This window comes from Lithobates pipiens, unplaced genomic scaffold, assembly GCF_037356315.1.
Source record: "Lithobates pipiens isolate NorthernLeopardFrog02 unplaced genomic scaffold, aLitPip1_a1.2 Scaffold_30, whole genome shotgun sequence".
Lineage (NCBI taxonomy): Eukaryota > Metazoa > Chordata > Amphibia > Anura > Ranidae > Lithobates > Lithobates pipiens.
This window is the reverse complement of record NW_027507791.1, coordinates 131,678,328-131,699,376: the sequence shown is the minus strand read 5'-3', so window position 1 is coordinate 131,699,376 and position 21,049 is coordinate 131,678,328. Positions and strand designations below refer to the sequence as shown.

Below are 21,049 nucleotides of genomic sequence, written 5' to 3'. Positions count from 1 at the left end.
TTTTCTCTTTTTTGAAATAAATAAATAAAAGTATTTAAATGGGGAAAAAATACATTCTAGCAAAGTGTAATCGCTTCAGTGTTGTCACATGAATAAAATATTTACAAAAATGTGAGGGGTGTATTCACTTTTGTGAGATACTGTATGTGCATATATGCATATATATATATATATATATATATATATATAATTAGTGTATGTGTATATATAAAGTGTGACTACATTATATCACATACGTTATATTCTTTTTACTGATAGAAGTGCTACATTCATTATTATACTATTGCACAGAAGTTACTGGTATATCTGCTGGTGGTGCCTGGATCCTGTGTGTTTTGCTCCTGGGAGGTGCCTGTGAGGGTCTGGCTGTGTCTTCTGTGCAGCGCTGTGTCTCTGCCATGTTTCTGTCTCTGTCCCTCATGGAAGCCCGCTGGTGGCGATTTTAGGTGTGGGCAAGGGCAGCAGATCTTCTGGGCTTCAAGCGGCCATTTCCCCAGTGCTTCCCTATTCAGGACACTGGCGGCCATTTTCTAGAAGCCTGAGCACGTTTCAGTGTTCTGCAAGCAGCTACATGTGCTTTCAGCTTCCTGTCTGTTTTACTGGAAGCTGGGCGGCCGTTTTATGTAGTCTGAGCACGTTTTTCAGATCGTTTTAACAATCGTTCTGACACACTGCCACCGACACAGTTTGCATTCCTCTGCACCTGGGAGCACTAGGGGTCTACAGGCACTGCTGTGAACAGCGCAGAACTCCTCAGGGTGGTGAGTCCGGTGGGTTAGAGCCCCTCAGTCGGCAGCAGCAAGGAGGGTGGGACTGTCACTGTCCTAAGTCCCCTCGGGTGGCAGACAAGGTAGGGTCAGCATGGCTTCAGAAACTGGTGTTTCTTCCCCCGAAATTCAGACAATTGCAACCGGGTCACCTGCGGACTGCACAGTCCCCATGGACACGTTGACCACGGTCCTCAATTCGTTTGTTGCCAAGATGGAGGTGGTGCGTGGGAATAAAGGTGCTAAAAAGCGGCCCCTGCCCCTCCCGTCCTCTGGGGAGAGCTCTAACGCAGACTCAGGTCCTGCTGAGGCTGGTGACTCCTGCTCTGTCTTGTCAGATGGCGCTGACCAGGACCGTTCGGATAGTGAGGATGAGTCCCCATCCAGGTCCGGGCGTGACAAAGCGTTTGTTGGAGCACTTATCACAGCTGTGTTTGATACCCTTAAGATTCAGGAGCGGGGGATCCCTCTGCTGATGTACCGGTCCCTTTTGGGTCCCGCAAGTCAGTACGTTAACCTAAGGTGTTCCCGTATCTGACTTATTTTGACAAGTTCGTTTACTGGAGTACCTAGGCTTGCTGCTGGACTCTAGGAAAGCAAGAGTTTTTCTCCCTTCAGACAAATTGCAGACTCTCAGATCCACGGTAAAACTGCTGATGAACCGCGAGTGGTCGTCGCTCTGCTTTTGCATGCGAGTACTGGGGCTCATGGTAGCCTCCTTCAAGGGAGTACCTTATGCCCAGTTCCACACCAGAGTCCTGCAGAAGGAGATTTTGACAAAATGGGACAAATCTCAGTTGTCCCTGGATCGACAGATCCAGGTGAGCCAGTCAGTCAGAGAATCACTGATTTGGTGGTTGAGATCCCCAGTGATTCAGTCCAGAAAATCGTTCCTTCCTCTGAAATGGACGGTGATCACTATGGATGCCAGTCTATTCGGCTGGGGTGGAGTGATGGGGGTTCAGTCGGCTCAGGGCCTCTGGTCGACGGAAGAATCTGAGTTGCCGATCAATCTGCTTGACTTGAGAGCGATCAGGCTGTGCCTCTTCACATGGTCTAAAACTTCAAGGGCGTCCGATCAGGATACAGTCAGACAACGCCGTGGCTGTGGCGTACGTCAATCACCAAGGGGGAACAAGAAGCTCAGCCACTGCACAGGAGGTCGCTCACATACTTCAGTGGGCAGAACAACACATACCGGCCCTGTCGGCCATTTACATCCCGGGAGTGGAGAACTGGCAGGTGGACTATCTGAGTCGACAGATGCTGGACCCAGGAAATGGGCATTGCATCCGGAGATATTCAGGTCGCTGTGTCTGAATTGGGGCACACTGGCCTCCTGTCTCAATCAGAAGGTGCCAAGATTCATGTCCGGGGCAAGAGATCCGTGGGCCGACGCGTCAGACGCGCTGGTGGCTCTGTGGGATCAGTACCAGCTGATCTATGCCTTTCCTCCACTGAAACTGTTGCCACGTCTGCTTCGCAGAGTGGAAGCCGAGGGGATACCAGTGATACTGGTTGCCCCAGATTGGCCTCAGCATCCTTGATACGCAGACCTGGCGCGTCTGGTGGCAAACGCTCTCTGGTGAATGCCGTTGCGAGAGGACCTTCTGTCTCAAGGTCCGATTCTCCATCCTTGCTTACCATCGTTGGCTTTAACGGCATGACTATTGAGAGCCAGATGTTGAGGGACCGGGTCTGTCGGACTTGGTGATTCCAACTATGTTGAGAGCACGGAAATCTTCTCGGAAGATATACCATCGTACCTGGAAGGCCTACATCTCCATGTGTGAGGAGAAAGGATGGCATCCGCGCTCTTTTTCCATATCTAGGATCCTGCTGTTTCTCCAGCAAGGAGTAGATCAGAGATTGGCATTGAGCACCATCAAAGGGCAAATTTCAGCCTTAGCTTTCTTTTTTCAACGACCCCTGGCATCGCACTCCTTAGTGAGTACCTTCGTTCAGGGGGTACGACATGTAGACCCTCCGGTGCGTCCACCGTTACCCCCATGGGATTTGAACCTGGTGTTGTCGGCGCTTCAAAAACTGCCGTTTCAAAACATCAGGGAGATTCCCCTGTTGACCCTTTCCCAGAAGGTGGTCTTTCTAGTCGTCTAGTGGTCATCAGCCAGGAGGGTTTCGGAACTGGCGGCCTTGTCCTGCAAGTTGCCCTATCTGGTTGGGTGGTGTTGCATCTGCAACCGTCTTTTTTTTTTTTTTTTTTTTTACCGAAAGTGGTCTCGGCTTTTCATATCAATGAGGACATTGTATTACCATCTCTGTGTCCTAAGCCGAAACACCCTAAGGAGGTGGCCCTTCACGCTCTTGACGTGGTTAGGGCTCTGAAGATGTATTTGTCTGCCACGGCTCCTTTTCAGAAGTCAGACTCACTGTTTGTTTCGGTGGCTGGTCCACAGAAAGGCATGGCGGTCTCGTCGGCCACCATTTCCAGGTGGATCAGACAGATTGTAGTACAAGCCTACGCCTTGAAGGGGCAGGTGCCCCCCTTTCCGGTCACGGCCCACTTCACAAGGGCAATCGGAATGTCTTGGGCCTTCCGACACCAAGCGTCTGTCGCTCGGGTGTGTAAGGCGGCGACCTGGTCGTCTGTCCATACGTTTACCAAGTTCTACAAGTTCAGACGTCAGTGCATCGGCTGATGCCTGTTTTAGCCGCAAAGTTTTGCAGGCGGCCGTGTAGTTGCAATTGAATATGCAATATATTTTTTTTCCCTGGTTTTTCGATAAAAACACAGTACTGTTACGTTAATGCACTGTTGCATTACTTCCGCAGTTTGTTGCGGTCTTGGGTGATCACTCCTGTTGAGGATACCCTGTTTTTTGTGGTGGTTTTCCGTGCACTGCTGTTTTTTTGTGGGTATAGTTTCAATAGTTTCGACTTGCCATGGCGGATGACGTTTTATGCTGTTTTTCCCACCCCTCGTTTTGGCACTGCTTGGAGACGTTCCATTTGTTACAGAGAGGAGCTGTGTCAGTGAATATAAGAGAAAATAGGATTTTTTGTACTCACTGTAAAATCCTTTTCTCTGTAATTCACCCACCGACACAGCACCCGCCCCTCCTTTTATTTTTACGTTATACTGCTTGTTGACGTACTGATAATGCTTTTCAGGGTGGGGGGGTATTAGCCTGCGGAACTAAGAGTTCTGAGTGTTGTGTTACAACTATGCCTAGTATTCTCCTAGTGATAAGGCTAACAACCCATTTGTTACAGAGAGGAGCTGTGTCGGTCGGTGAATTACAGAGAAAAGGATTTTACGGTGAGTATAAAAAATCCTATTTTTTGAGGGCTGACTGTACTATTGGGATGCTAGAATAGTTCTAATTAAATATATTGATCCATTCAGACACTATACTAATAATGGAGCTTTATAATGTGTGTGTTACTGGCAATCAAATGGTTAAATGTAATAATGAATATGTGGTGGGCAATTTGGCGCTTTCTGGGATTGACGCTAACTGACGCTAATGCTGTCTGGCGTCACCCATGACACTAATACAGTGATGAGTTACTGTAGTAATACTGTGACAAGGCAGTTAAAGGGTTAACTGGGGGTAATCAGGGGGTTAAAATTTATTAGGGAATATGTGGCGGGCAAGCTGATGCTTTCTGGGATTGACACGGATACTATCGAACGTCAACATTGACACTAATACAGTGATCGGTAAAAAAAAATCTATTCACTGTACTGTATCTAATGACACTGTGACAGGGGTATGAAAGAGTTAAGAGGGGGGGGGGAGAACAACACCCGATCAGGGGGTTAAATGTACCTTACTATGTGAACTTGTGTTAGTGTAGTGCTTTGTACTTACAGTAACTGTTGTCTTTTCTCTCTGTGAAACCGTAAAGGGTTCATGAGAGGCAAGCTCATCATTTCCTATGCTTGTGTTTTGTAAACACAGGCACATGCAGTTCTGTGATTCATCAGAAACAATCTGCAGAACCAGGCCAAAAATCATTGGCTTGGACCTGTGGACTGATTGGTGCTGGATTGAATCGCAGCACCGTCGGGTACATGGGTGCACGCACCCCCTACCCGGAAGCGCGTATCACATACTAGGTATTTTTAAATTTATGGTGGGCGACTGCACCTGGTTAACAAAGGAAGACAGACAGACTATTATAACCCTTAAAAGTGTAGGTCCTTCCTTTTCAAGAAATTGCAAAGAAACTCAAGGTGTCAGTGAGTACAGTTCTTTTCACCATCAAAGGGCACTTGGAAACTGGAGGAAACGTTGACAGGAGGTCTGGCAGACCAAAAAAAAACGCAATCGAATCTGAAGATACGTTTTTGTCAGTCATCAGCTTGCATGAGATGTGGCTCACAGGACAACAGCGTCAAGTACAGCTTAACACTGAAGTAAGCAAGTCTCAATTTCAGCCGTGAAGAGAAGACTTGGAGCTGCAGGTTTGACAGATCAAGTAGCTGTAACAAAGTCATTGCTAAGATGGCAAAATAAGAAGAGGCTTGCCTGGGCCATAAAGGACAGTCAGTGAACTACTAAAGACTGGAAACTGATCTTATGGGTCGAAGAATCTAAATTTGAGGTTCATCATGCAGGGTTTTTGTGCACCGCCTAGTAAGTTCAAGAATGGTTCCTCAGTGTGTGACACTAAAGCCGCGTACACACGATCAAACAATCCGGTGGAAAAGTCAGACGGACTTAAGTCTGCCGGACAATCCGCCCGTGTGTGGGCTCCAGCGGACTTTTTTTACCCAAAAGTCCAGTGGACTAAGAAAGTAGTTTTGCACATAAATATGTCCGCCGGACTCGCATTTCGGCGGACAATACGGCCGTGTGTGTGCTAGTCCGCCGTACTTTTGAAATGAACGGACTTTTCCCGCCCGGAGAAAAGTCTGCTCATTTTGAGCACGGCTCCAGGTAGCCGGGACCAGCAAAGGAGGCGTCGCTGGCCCCGTCACCTGGTATGGAGTTAAAGGGGAAAACCCACGCCAAAAAAACGGCGTGGGGGTCCCCCGCTAGGTCCATATCAGACCCTTATCCGAGCACACTACCCGGCCGGCCAGGAAAGGGGGTGGGGACGAGCGATAAGGGGGCCCCCCGGATCCCGGCCCCCCCACCCTATGTGAATGAGTATGGGGTACAATGTACCCCTACCCATTCACCTGTGGAAAAAAATGTAAAAAAAACACAACACGCAAGGGTTAAAATAGTTTATTGCACAGCTCCGGGGGTCTTCCATCTTCGGGGGTCTTCTTGCCGCACTCCTCCGCTGTCTTCTGCTAGCTCTTTTACTAGCGGAGGAGCCCGGCTTTCTTCTTCGTCGTCGCCCTCTTCTTACGACTTTGGGGGTCTTGTCCCCCTCTTTGGTTGTTCTTGCCGGGCCACCGTGCCTTCTTCTAGCTCTTTTACAAGTGGTGGCTTGGTCTTCTGTCACCGCTGTCGATGTCCCCGTCTTCTCTTCTTCTGTTCTTCTCTTCTTGAGCTGTTGCCTCGTCCCTGTCTCTGGCCACAATGACAGGCACGCAGCGTGCGGCGACTTATATAGGGACATCGCCGGATGATGTCCCCACCCATTATGATTTCACAGTCCCAGCATCCTCTGGGGCTGTGACATCATAATGGGCGGGGACATCATCCGGCGATGTCCCTATATAAGTCGCGGCGTGCATTTCATTGTGGCCAGAGACAGCGTCGAGACAACAGCAGAAGAAGAGAAGACAGCGACAGTGGCGACAGAAGACCGGGCCACTGCTTGTAAAAGAGCTAGAAGAAGGCGCGGTGGCCCGGCAAGAAGAACCGAAGAGAGGGACAAGAGCCCCGAAGTCGGAAGAAGAGGGCGGCGGCGAAGAAGAAAGCCAGGCTCCTCTGCTAGTAAAAGAGCTAGCAGAAGATAGCAGAGGAGTCCGGCGAGAAGACCCCCGAAGACGGAAGAAGACCCCAGGAGCTGTGCAATAAACTATTTTAACCCTTGTGTGCTGTGTTGTTTTTTTTTTTTTTTTTACTTTTTTTTTCACAGGTGAATGGGTAGGGGTACATTGTACCCCATACTCATTCACATAGGGTGGGGGGCCGGGATCCGGGGGCCCCTTATTAAAGGGGGCTCACGGATTCCTATAAGCCCCCCGCCCACAGACCCCGACAACCAACGGCCAGTGTTGTCGGGAAGAGGCCCTTGTCCTCATCAACATGGGGACAAGGTGCTTTGGGCGTGGCCCCCCTCTTCCCCAAAGCACCCCCTCATGTTGAGGGCACGCGGCCTGGTACGGCTCGGGAGGGAGGGGGTGCTCGCTCCCCACCCTTTTTCCTGGCCGGCCGGGTAGCGTGCTTGGGTAAGGGTCTGACATGGATTCCCCTTTAAGTCCATACCAGGTGACGGGGCCAACGACGCCTCCTTCGCTGGTCCCGGCTACCTGGAGCCGCGCTCAAAATGAACGGACTTTCCTCCGTGTGTGGGGGCGAGTCCGTTCATTTCAAAAGCAAAAGTACCGTGTGTGTGCAGGTAGCTCGTTCTGAAAGTCCGGCTGACAGTCCGGCCGTTTGTCCGCCAGAGTAAATCCACCCGATAGTCTGATACGTGTGTACACGGCATAAGGGGGTTATTTACTAAAGGAAAATCCACTGTAAAATCACTGTAGATCCGAGGGGGACATGCAAGGAAAACAAAAAACAGCATTTTAGCTTGCCCATGATTGGATGATAAAATCACCAGAGCTTCCACTCATTTCAGATCTACCCCTTAGATTTAGAACGACTGCACTTCCAAGTGCACTTGCAGTGCAAAGTGGATTTGCCTTTTGTAAATAACCCCCTAACTATCAAACATGGAGGAGGAAGCATGATGGTCTGGGGCTCTTTTGCTGGATCCAGAGTCGGTGACTTGCATCCCAAACCAAAACTACTACAACAGCATGTTGCAGTACCATGCAATGCCCCCTGGAAAATGCCTAGTTGATCAGGCGTTCATACTACAGCAAGATAATCCATAACCACAAACATACCTCCAGACTGTGTTGGAACTACCTTAGAAGAAAAGAAAATGGTAGGCTCCAAATCACAGAATAGCCAGCAGAGTCTCTAGACCAGTGGTATCACTAGAGGGGGGTACCCCACCCGCCCCTACCATCTCCTGGATCTTGTCTGCAGTTTGACCATTTCCTGTATTGTGTCTGCAATCTCTTACCATCTCCTGAATCAAGCAATTTATTACAACTTTTTATTTTTTTACTAGTAATGGCGTGATCATTGATTTTTTAGTGGGACTGCGACATTGCGGCCATAAGATCGGACACTTTTGACACTTTTTTTTGTGACCAGTGACATTTATACAGTTATCAGTTATATAAAAATACACTGATTACTGTATAAATGACACTGCCAGGGAAGGGGTTAACTCTAGGGGTTGATCAAGGGGGTTAAGTCTTCCCTAGAGAGGCGTTTCGAACTGTGGGCGGAGTGGACGTACAGGGAGTACAGAGAGATCGCTCTTCCTGATCACTAGGAACAGACAATCACTTTGTACTCCCCTGACAGAATGGGGATCTGTTTGTTTACATTGACAAAGTGGCCTATGGCGATTTGTGGGATCGTGCTGACCTGCCACAGTGGTTAAATCCCATCAAGCTGGTTTTATGATAAACTTGAGAGAAGGGTGAAAGCAAAGCAATCTACAGGTGTAACACATCTATCAGGTGGAGGCTGATGGGGAACTGAGAGACTAGGTCACCATCAGGTCTACTTTGTTTTTGACAGCACACAACAATAGGCAAATTCGAAAGCAGTTAATGGACTCAATACCCGTTATAGATATGCTCACTGCCATGCACCATCAATCTAAAGTTTAACAGACCCGATGGGGAAATAGTCTCTCAGTTCCTTATCACGCTACACCCACTAGCACTCCTTCCTGCAGGCACTGACTGATTCACGTACATGAATTTAGTGAAAGCACAAACCCTTTCTGTGCTGTGTCCTGACTCTATAGGTTGTCTACAACACCTTTTTTTAATTCCATAAAAAATGCAATTCAACACTAACCATATAGTCTTCATACATCATACATTATATATTTAGAATGTTTGGATCCTATTCTGAATGCCGTAAAGCTGTCTCTGTACTGAAACAGTCATTGGCCAAGGCATTTCCCACCCCACAACTGCATTTAAACACACTCATTATATATGTGTGGCTGCAAGGCAGGAAATACCTCCGCCATTCATGCTTGGCCCTGTACAGGTGACCACTTTCTTTCAGGCTTGCTCTGATGGATTCGGGCTAGCATCTGAAGTCACACAGAAATTACAACAGCATTACTATTAAGCTAGTCGATAGGCTTATCATGTTGGCCAACACCACAAGCTACACACTACTGGCAAAAGGTTCCTTACGGAGCACCAAGAATTGCTTAGCTGGATTAATTGGTATTGGCTGATCCAATAGTTGGCTATCCAATGAGGTGGCAGCATTTTTGGATAACCCTGTCTTCTGGTTATTTATGGCCTATCCAAAATACACAGGGGGACGACACCCCTGAAATTTGGACCACTTGTGTTTTGTACAGAATCTGTTGCTCAACCATTGACCAAACTAATAGATTTCTACTTGCAACCTCTGGTGAAGGAACTACCAGTGTACATCAAGGATATGAATGATTTTCTTGAGACATTGAGGCTGTTCGCCACATGGGCAGTTCTGCATCCTAACTGGTTACAAACTATATTGTGGGCTATCTTGAGGAACATGACATCCACCCACCCCCCACTTTCTCTGCCCATGTCAAATGCTTGGATGCGTTATATAGATCAGTGTTTCTCAAAGCGCCTCAACAGGTCATGTTTTCAGAAAATCCTAAAGATGAAACTGCTGTGGTAATTACTAAGGCAGTGAAACTGATCAAATAACCTGTGCAAACGAAAGGAAAGCCTGAAAACATGACCTGCTGGGGCGTCTTGAGGACTGGAGTTGAGAAAAACTGCTATAGATGACATCTTCCTCATTTGGGCTGGCAGTGATACAGATTTTTTTTGCTTTTGTTGATTTCCTAGATAATATATCTTTTCTAGGATAGTGTTGAATCCAGAGATCTCATTACAGAGCATTTATTTTCTTGACTTCACAATTGCCCATGTACAAGGTACCCTAATGACATCCATTTACACCAGGGCTAGACAAATCCCAGGTCGCCATGGCAACTAGAAATTGCATCCTGGCGCCTGTTTTTTTGTCACCCATCCGCATCTGCCTCCCATTTGCCGACCGCACTATAGCCAAATGATGACTATAGCACAGTTGTCCTTTTCTTGGAGGGCATCCATTGATGTCCTCCCATCAGTGCTGCCAATCAGTGCCCATCAATGCTGCCTTATCAGTGTAGCATATCAGGGATCATTAATGCCCATCAATGCCACCTCATCGGTGTCCATCATTGCAGCCTCATCAATGCACAACAGTGAAGAATAAAAATTATTTAGTTGCAAAATTGCAAAAAATAGAAATGGAAAAAAAGGTTGTTTTTCTTTTTAAATTTATGGGGTTTTTTTTCTTTTATCAAAAAATAAAAAAACCCATTGGTAATATAGCTGTGTGCAAAAACAATTATTAAAATTTCATGTGTGAACAGTGTTCCATTACTGTGCAATTGTCATTCAAAGTATGACAGCGCTGAAAATTGACCTGGGCATGAGGGGGTGAATGTGCCCAGTAGGCAAGTGGTTAACAAAACAGTCTCCTAACTTTATCTGGCTCCTAGGGCTTGACAAATTTGCTTTGGATCTAATTTATGCTAAACCTATTGACACGAATACTGTACTGCATTATCAGATGTCAGAGGGCGTGACAGACATAACCTGTTTTGCAGTTTCTGCCAGCTCACCCGACACAGCCCTTCAGGGCCCCTTAGTTCCCAGGTCCCCTAGGGAGGAGACTAATAGTAACACTGGTAAATTCAAATCCACGTCCTACACGTTTCCAGATCTGATGATCTGTCTATCTGTGTGGGGCTTTCTCCATGCATTCATTAAATCTCATAAACAACAATAGCCTCATCTACCATCCAGTTTAACTAAAAATCAAACCTGGGCACTGATTAAACTACAGAAGCGCACAGATCTGGTAACCAAACAATCCGATAAGGGTGGAACTATAGTCCGTATGACACATCTCCAGTACCAGACTATGTGTCTTGATGTCCTGCACAATACAGCTTGGTACACACTGATTGACCATACTTTGATACAACAATTTATTGCCGGATTTCGAAGCTTGTGCATTGGAGCATTCGGGGAAGGCCTCATTGATGAGAATACTCAAGTTTATCAATACCCAAACTCCACGGCTACCAACATTTTATACGCTACCCAAAACTCATAAAAATCTCAAGGTACCACCTGGGAGACCCATAGTTTCGGGATTGCAAGCAAATTTGTAGACACGTTTCTAATGCCACAAGTTCTGAGTTTACCGTCATACATTTGGGATATAACGGACCTGCTTCGGCACATTGAGGGGGTCCAGGTCCCTTCCGGATGACCTCCTCGTGGCTATTGATGTTGAGGCCCTCTACTCAAGCATCCCCCACGGGCAGGGCGTCCACATGAATTGTAGCTTCCTGATGGAGCAGGATCGTAACACTTGGCCCTTTTAATCAATTCATTTTGAAACTATTACAGTTTATTTTGACCAAAAACTACTTTACATATATGGATCATATATAACTACAAGCACGCTGGGTGACCATGGGCACCTCCTGTGCACCTTCCTACGCCAACCTTTACTTTGGGGGGGGTGGGGTGGGGGTGGGTGGGAAAGCTCAATCTTTGGGGACGAGTCCCTACAACCGTTTTTGGACCATGTACTTTGTTGGTACAGGTTCATTGACTATTTTGGATGGGTACAGAATCATTGTTAATCGAGTTTATTGAATGTCTACCACTTTAACCTACGTTTTACATTTACCTATGACTATAATTAAATCTTGTTTCTCGATTTAAAGATTGTTAAAAACTCTACTAGTCAAATGGCAATGGACCTCTATTGGAAAGGGGCGTGACAAGCGTGGCATGTGAGCAGACGCTTCAGCAGAGAGCTCCCACACATTACCCTGAAACGATAGTTTCCAGCAGGATACAGTGCTCGTTTTTGCCCCAGAACAGCCAGGAACACCCGCTGCACACTCCGACAGTGTTAACTGCTGAAAATAGGCAATGATGACACAGGAACACAAAGGAGATGACTTGCGATCTGAAATCCAACATGGCAGTGCTCAGTCCTCAGCAGAGAAGGCCCGTGGGGGAGATAAAATGAAGGAGGTGGTGAGTAAACACCTTAAAGACCTAAAGGACGGGACCGGAGACCCCCCAAAAGATATGCACTACTATGCTATGAAAATGACAGGGAAGTCTGACAGACCTCATCAGCCTGACCTGGGCACAGACCCAGAGCAATGTGATACAGACATGGAGGACAGTGTGCTGGAGCGGAGTGCAGCGGCCATGTTGATACAGACAGTCACACAGAAGAAATGAGAGTCAGAAGCCAATGGGGAGGAGGAGGGTGAGCAGCCGACTTTGGCAGCTATATTTAGGGCCGTAAACAAATGCACAGCTTCTGTCAATAATCTGCAAGCCCGCTTTGGAAGATTGAAAGAGGAGGTCAGCCTGGTCAGACAAGATATTCAAATGATAAGGGAGCGAGCAACAGCAGAACCTGAGAGCAGGATCAATGACGTGGAAGACAAGCCAGCAGTCATGATTAGAGAAGCTCAAGCTACTACTCGTTTAGCTAAAGCTACAGACCTACGTGCCAAAGATTTTAAAGAAGCATTTAAGGCGCAATAATGTGCGGATCATATGGCTACCTAAGAAGACAGAGGGCCGTGATCCAACTCAATATGTGGAGCAATGACTCACATACCTTCGGAGCATTTACACATCTTTATCTAGTGGAAAGGGCCCAGAGAGTCCCTACTAGACCACTACCTCCTGGCCATCCCCCACGCTCGATGCTAGCAAGGCTGCTAAGCTACAGAGACAGAGAAATTATCCTACTGCTGAAAAGGAGTGCAGAAATATCCAGTTTAATGGCACAAGAATTTCTTTTTACCTGGACTTCGCAGCCGAGGTTCAGAAAAAGAGATCAGCCTCATACGCCATGCTATACCCAGCAAAGCTCAGCATCACCTCTGGAGGGGAGAGCCCACTTATTTGAGAATGCTGCTGATGCTTCAGCATGGCTGGATGCTAAGGAGAACACTCTTGGACAAGCCCAGAAACCAATAGCGGAGGAAGACTGAATACCCCATCATCCTATCAAGGGAAAATGTGCAACATTTACCTACCCAGCTCTCGCTCTTGGATGGGAGCACTGCTGGAAACATACAATCATTTATAATTTAACAAAATGCAAGTTCGGACCTGTGTTTGTGTATGGAACTTTCTATACCCCTGGTTCTCACTTGTGTCTGGGACCTGTTGTCCCCTGTTTGTATAAAGTTATTTTGGTCATCACAGTGCCATGGTGTGCAGGTGAAATGGGATCCGTTCTCTACCTGGCCCCTGCAGGCTAATTCACCTGCCTGTTGCACCGCACTGCAACAGTTTAAAGCACTGTTGTGCTTGAGCATTCAGTTTTGGTTTGGTTCTTTCAGGGCATTAGTGAGGTATTGCTACGAACACACTGATAGAACTTCTTCGCCTCACACATTGCCAGGACTATGGGTAAATCTGTTTTTGCATTTGCAGGGAATTATTACCCTAAAATGGCCGGAAACGCACTTGTAAGATGATGGCGCTATCAATAATTTCATAGAACGTTTGGGGACTAAATGACCTCTATCGGAAACCCACGGCGGGTAACACACTGTTCCATGCCTCCAGCTCCCACCCCCTCCCTCGGATACGCTGTATCCCGTAAGCCCAATATCTCAGGCTGTGTCGGAACTGCACTGTGGAAGGGGATTTCTATGTTCAACTACATTGAGGTACATACTTACCAGCAAACATCAGCTGAACCCACGTGAGTTGGGGATCCCCGGATTTCGGTGTGGACATTGTCCTTGGATTCAGGAAGGGTCAACCTTCATTCTCCCCAACGGGGAAACTTTCTCTCCCCCTCAACATGCCAATTGTGGCATGAGGGGAGTTATTTACCTAATGGCCTGTGCCTGCTATGCGTTTTACGTAAGCAAGACCATTAGAGAATTAAGGCAAAGAATGGGAGATCATTTATACCACTCCTCCAATGGTAAACTTACCACAGTGGACCGCCATATAGGGTTACATCACAGATATCAACCTGAAGTTGTCAAATTTCTGGTCCTGGAATTTGTTCCAGAAGACCCTGGGGGGGGGGGGGGTGCATCCTGAGAGTGAAACCATCTGGATCGAACGGCTCAACGCCCTCACACTACCGGGCCTCAATAAAGCCCTTTCATACAAACCCCAATCGTTTCCTGATTTCCTCCCCCTTTTTTCCTGCCCTTTGTTTATTTTTCTTCGGGTCTCTTGCTTCCTTACTTTTTATTGCTTTTTTGTTTACTTTGTTCCCCCCTTTTATCTTTTTATTTTTTTTATTTATTATTCATAATTTTTTATTTATTTTTTGCTCTTCTGAATTTGTTTTTTTTGTCATCCGTTTTTCTGTTCTATTAGTTCAGTTTTTTCATCCTCTTTATTTTTTCCCTTCCCCCTCTTGCCCATTTCTCCCCTTTGTTACACTAACCTGTGCCTTTGACAGCCAAGACGAGTGTTGACTGTTAATTGGGTCAAACATATATTCCAAAATACTTTTTATTTTAATTTCAATTGTGTGCGATCTTTTTTTTTTGCCATTTGCCATGGTTTGAGCGTCCATGGAGTACATGTGCAAAATGCATAATAGGCTCCTTTTGGGTTGCTCCTTTTGGATTAGTCTGGTCAGCTAGCAATAATGACGTCCTACTTTAGGGATGTTCACACACATCTTTGATTTGGCTCATCTGTAAGTATGTTAGATTAGATGCTGTGCATAATTTCATTAATTTAAGCACCTCCCTTGTTTAGGATACCATGCCAATGTTTTATTATTAACTGAAGAATATTAATATTGTCTAATATTCTGTATCTCAGAGGCGTTTCCGAATCAATAGCATTGATAGTCAAACTGGCTTAAAGAAAGTGTGAGTTTATTTGTCACACAGTTGGCATCATAAATACAATGTAAAAAGTATAATAGTTCAGTTCAGTGTAGGTAAAAATATATGAAAATAGAATAATTATAAAGCTATAATAAGCTTATGAAAACATGTTTGTTTCAATAGTGCTGCCTTCTGTCCATATTGACCTCGTGTGTGTCTTCCAAGAAGAAGCAGGAAATGACGTTCTTAGACTTCTGGCAGAATTCAGCTGTCCCAATTCATCAGTCTCTGTATGAATATGTCAGGGTGTGTGTGTTTCTGTGAGAGTATGAGGGTACGTGTGTGTGTCAGTCAATGAGTGCCCTGTGAGTGTCTCCGAGAGCTCTGAAAACATAGGCTTAAATATTACATGCGAACGTCATAACCTCACAAACTTAGTACCTTGTATGGCACACATTCATGTCTGCTAACTTCCGCAATGTGTGATCCAAAACGAACTCGGAGTCATATGGAGCTTGATTGACAAGCTCACATGTAACACTCCATACTTGACATCATGTGCTGTTCATGTAATGTCATATAACCATACATTTACATAATATGAACACATATTAGCAACTTTACATTAAATAACTATATACTAATATGTATTAACATGACTGAGACTACTCTAAACTTATTTTAACAAGATATAATCCACAATGTATCATTGCTTTAGCTACGTAGACACATGTCTATTTTTGTCTTCTCATGACATTCTGTACCAAGATACCATATATGTCATGCTCAAATTGGCTACATTCAGAAACGTATTACTAACTCAGCTTTCGATGAGGATATGTTTCACTGAACACTTGATCAAGGCCATTCACACATACTATTTACTATGATTAATCATAAAACCAAATATGTTTTGCAAGCTTGCCATAAATATATTATAACCTATAAGTGCCGAATTATGAATTTGGAATAATATTCTAACATTAACCCTTTGCAAATGTGTGAATTTAGAAGGGCCAGGTGTATTTACTATTACACTTTAACACGTTTGATGGAATTTATGACAATTTATGACATCTTATAATGTCGGAGGTCAAGGGGTGTCTCTCTATACTGCAGGTTTGACTGGTGGATTGTAGTTCATACACTGTCTTACGCACGTGCCTGACAAAGGCCCTGAAACATTGCACTTTATTGCTGTGATGGGATCACTAAAAAAGCATTTGGACATTTTCTTGAAGATCCATGCTGTGCTGATAATACTGTATATGCTTCAGACTAGGATCTCAACACACCCAAGCTCATGCGTTAGGAAAAAAATTTTTTTTTTAATTTTTGCCTCACACATTTTAGTATTCAAATGTCACCTTCTTCACCAACATTTATTTTGCAAAGTGAGCAGCCTCTACTCTTTTAGTAATGACCGCACAGTCCAAGACCAAAAAATTTGACACCATTTTATATTCTTATCCCTCAAGCAAACAGGATCTGTGCATTGGTAGGGTGTCTTTGAAGTGACATATGCACATACTTGCTGAAGGCAATAAGCAAATGGACAAGAAAGTGTTGTACTGTATGTTCTATATGGTCATGGCTATTGGTGAAAGACAGAATTAACCACTTCTCACTCGGCCAATGTACATAAGTTGCCAGGTTAAGGGAGGACGTACCCGTATGTCCTCCCAGATCTGCGCATTGTGTGCGCCCCCCAGGACATGCAGCAACACTATCTGTAACTGACTGTGTCCACTGGACATAGCCGATTACCGATCATGTTACCTGTTACTATGTGATCACTGTGACCTATCACAGCAATCACAGTTATGTAAGAAAGGCTGTCATTCATGAAGCCTTGCTTTAAAACTGTGATTGGTCCCAGTGATCACATTGTATCAGCGCCAATCACAGACATGTGAAAGCTGTAACCAATCACAGTAGTAAGCAAGGTTTCATGAATGAACTGTGTTAGAGGTTGCTAATTACAGTGATCATCGCTGTAATAAGCAGTGTTAAAAAAAAAATGAAAAAACTCCCTGATCGCCACCACACATAAAATAATTATATTTACTGTACAGTGCTCAGCATAAATGAGTACACTTCTTTTGAAAAGTACGATTTTAATATCTCAATGAATACGCAAACAATGTCCAAAATTTTGACCAATCAGTTTTCTTTTAGAACATTTGTTTAGCTCATTACACAAAAGTAAGGCTAATAATATAATTTTGATTACAAAATCTTCAGTTTACTCAAATTAGTTGATGCAAAAATGAATACAACACACAACTGCTATATTCTAGGATCTGTAAGGACTGCACCAAGTCCTAGGCGTGGAAAATAACAAGTTGGCAACATATTGCAACGTCTATTTTTTTCCATTCTTCAAGATTTGCCTCTTTTAGAGCCTGGATGCTGGATGGAGAGTGATTCTCAACTTGTCTTCAGAATCCCCCATTGGTGTCTGGGTTCAGATCAGGAGACATACGTGGCCACTGAATCACTTTCACCCTGTTCTTCTTCCGAAATGCAACAGTGGCCTTAGATGTGTGTTTTAAATCATTGTCATGTTGGAAAAGTGCACGACAACCAAGGGCACGGAGTGATGGTAGCATCTTATCTTTCAATATAGATCAATACATTCATGATACCATCAATGAAATGCGGCTCTCAGACACTGGCAGCACTCATGCAGCTCTACAGAAGGACGCTGCCATCATGTTTCACTGTAGACCCTTTTCTTTGTACTTCTCACTTTTCTGATACCATATAGTTTTGAAGCCATTCGTTCCAAAAACATTTATCATGGTCTCATCACTCCAGAGTACAGACCCAGTAGTCTTCTTCTTTTCCAGCAGCTCACTCTGGTCCTTGGATTTTTTTCTTTTTCTTTTTTTTTTTTTTTGCTGTTTTTGGTTCCTGTGATCTACAATCAACAGCCGGGCTGGGTGACAGGCTGGATAATATAGATCCTGGTAGTCTCCCCAGCCTGGCCATCGAGTGCATGCAGACCTTAGCTACGCACTGGGTTGGCCACGACAGGCCCCGTTCTGGTGTAGGGGCGGCCGGTGAGCTATATGCTCTGGGGCACACATATGACTGGGCTACTGCTGTCATAGTGTGCCATGGCCGAGAGCCGCCCCGTACTGCTTGAGTGATGGGTCTGTCTGTGGAGTGTGTCCAGCAGTCCCTAGAGGGGGGGTAAGTATGGTTCCACCTGTCTCGGCAGGATGGAGCAGCTGAGCATTCCCTGGGAGGTCGACTAGGGGGTATCTCTCTCCCTGCCTCTTTCCCTCCGCCACATTCTAAAGGGCTGCTTTGTGAGTGGTTATAAGGGGTGCGGACCTGTTCCGGAGTCCTCTGGGTAGTCTCTGAATCCTGGCAGGGGTGTTCTGGGCGGTTGGTGGTCTGCTAATTTTTCTTCTGTTTTTGGTGCTGTTTTGAGTGTCTGTGAACCGCCATGTGGGGGGGTCGTCGCCATAGGAACTGCGGCCATTTTCCTGTAGCCCGGCGCGCATTTTCCCAAAGTTTTCATTTTTTTTTTGCTGAGGCTCCCATTTTCTGGTAGCCTCAGGTCGGTTGTGCTCTAGCGCTGGGCGGCTGGTTTAGACTTGTACAGCCGGAAACGGACACATGACACCTCATGGCAGGCAGAGAGGTGGTGGCGGCACAGCACCTGGGTCAGGGGGGTGAGTCCTGCGGGGGGCCCCTGAGTCTGCGGCAGCTAGGAGGGTGGACATTTGTGTTTGCTTGCCTTAGGGCCCTAAGGGTAACAGGCGAGCGTGGGTTCAGCATGGCTGGTCCCTTCTTCTCCAGACTCCCAGCTATAGCAACCGGTTCCCATGCACCGCCTATGGACGGTCTGTCGGCAGTCCTGGAATCATTTGTTGCCAGGGTGGAAGCGGCATGCGGGCGCAAGAGGGGTAAAAAATGCCCCCCCCCCTCTTCTGGGGAGAGCTCCAATTCAGATTCGAGTCCCGCTGTGGCAGGTGGCCCCTGTTATGACACTTCAGAGGATGCGGACCAGGACCATTCAGACAGTGAGGAGGAAGACTCTGCATCCATGTTAGTGCAGGAAAAAGCAATAGTAGGAGCACTTATCACAGCGGTGCGGGATACCTTAAAGATGGAGGATATGGCGGGGGCATCTGCAGAGGTGTCAGTCCCTCTTGGGTCCCACAAGCCAGCCCACATTGCTAAGGTGTTTCCTTAATTAACTTATTTTTATACGTTTATTTACAAGTAGTGGGGAAGCCCGCAGCGCGCCTTTTCGGTCCTGAAACGAATGGCAGTGCGTTAGCCATTTGAGGAGAGTTTCCTGAAAAAATGGACATCTCCTCCGGTTGTTGACCCCCCCCCCCCCCAGTATCCAGGTCAAATAAGGTGAACACAATTCTGTTGGAAGGGTCCCCTTCTTTCAAGGACCCTGCCAACAGAAGGGCCGAGTCGGTTGCCCGGTCCATGTTTATGGTGGGGGGGTCAGCATTGCAGCCAGTGCTAGCCATGGCCCTGGTGTCACAAACACTTACTGAATGGTCTAAGTTGCACTGCGAGTTGGGGAAGGAACAGGTTTCCCCAGTCTGCATGGAACTGGCATACCAGTTGGTGCACGGCCATAAATATGTCTGTGATGCGGCCCTGGATATGGCCCCCTTGCTTTCTAGAGCCTCAGTATCAGCAGTGGTGGTACATTGCTTGATTTGGCTTAAATGCTGGTCTGTGGACCAGGCATCTAAGAAAGTGCTGGTGGATTTGCCCTTCCAAGGTGAGAGGCTATTTGGAGCCTCGCTGGATGACATTAAGGATGTTACTGGCGGAAAGAGTACTTTGCTCCCACAGTCCAGAAAGGGTAAGGAGCCCTGCCATAGACAGGGGCCCTCTTTTTCCGCTCAGAAGCGGCTTTTTCGTCTACCCGGGTCGGCAAGTAAGTGTTACCAGCCCGACAAGGTACCCGCTGAGGGACAAAAGTGTCCCTGGTTTCGTAAGCCAAACAAACCTACGAGCAAATCTGTTGCCGCATGAAGGTTTGCCCCCATCCGACTCTCGGGCGGGGGGGGTCACCTTCGGGAGTTTGCAGTCTGGTGAACCTCTTTCCTTTCCAACCAGTGGGTCTGCAAACTGGTTTTGTCAGGCTACAAGATAGTTTCTTTCTTGTCCGACCAAATAGATTTTTTTCCCTTCAACCTTCATCATCTTCCAGCTCATCGGGAGGCCCTGTTTGATGCAGTACAGGACTTACTGGGGGTGATACTACCTGTACCGATGTCGGAACGGTTTCAGGGATTCTACTCCAATCTGTTTGTAGTCCCAAAAAAGGAACGGGTCCGTCCGATCCTGAATCTCAAGGCCCTCAATTGCTTCATGGAGGTGCGAAGGTTCAGGGTGGAATTGGTTAGTTCCGTGGTCGCTGCATTTCATCAATGGAATTTCTTTAGCATCTTTGGACATCAAGGACGCATATTTGCATGTCCCCATATGCATCAGACACCAGAGGTTTGTGTTATTTGCCAATTTGTAGCGTTTCCCTTTGGCCTAGCGACGGCGCCAAGGGTCTTCACCAAGGTGCTGGCCCCAATTCTAGCATTGCTGAGACAACAAGGGATCGCAATCATGGGTTACCTGAACGACCTCCTCCTGAGAGCAACTTCTGCCTCAGAATTGAGGGAGGATGTGGCGATCACCACACACACTCTCCGGGAGTTTGGTTGGGTGTTGAACCTCCAGAAGTCGATGTTGGTGCTGACTCAACGCCTGGAGTACTTGGGGTTGATTCTTGACTACTCAGAGGTGAGAGTCTTTTTCCCTTCAGACAAGCTGCAGACTCTTTAATCTGCGGTGCAGTTATTAATGTCCTGCGGGTGGTCGTCGCTGTGTTTTTGCATGCGATTTCTGGGTGTCATGGTAGCCACTTTCGAGGCAGTACCGTATGCTCAATTCCACACTCGAGTCTTGCAGAAAGTGATCCTGTCCAAATGGGACAAATCTCCGACATCCCTGGATTGTCAAATTCGGGTGAGCCAGCTAGTCAGGGATTTGCTTCTCTGGTGGCTGAGGTCTCCGGCCCTTCGGTCCGGGAAGTCATTCCTTCCGCTTCATTGGATGGTGAATCCCGCCTGCCGATCAATGTGCTGGAGCTTCGGGTGATCAGGGAGTGCCTCTCCACATGCTCGCAGAGGCTGCAGGTGCAT

General features: G+C 46.5%; 1 protein-coding gene across 11 annotated transcripts in view; it reads left to right on the top strand.

The window, feature by feature from the left end:
* CCDC9B (coiled-coil domain containing 9B) overlaps positions 1–21,049 on the top strand; it is a 354,785-nt gene that overhangs the window by 147,581 nt on the left and 186,155 nt on the right. The window lies entirely within an intron of this gene.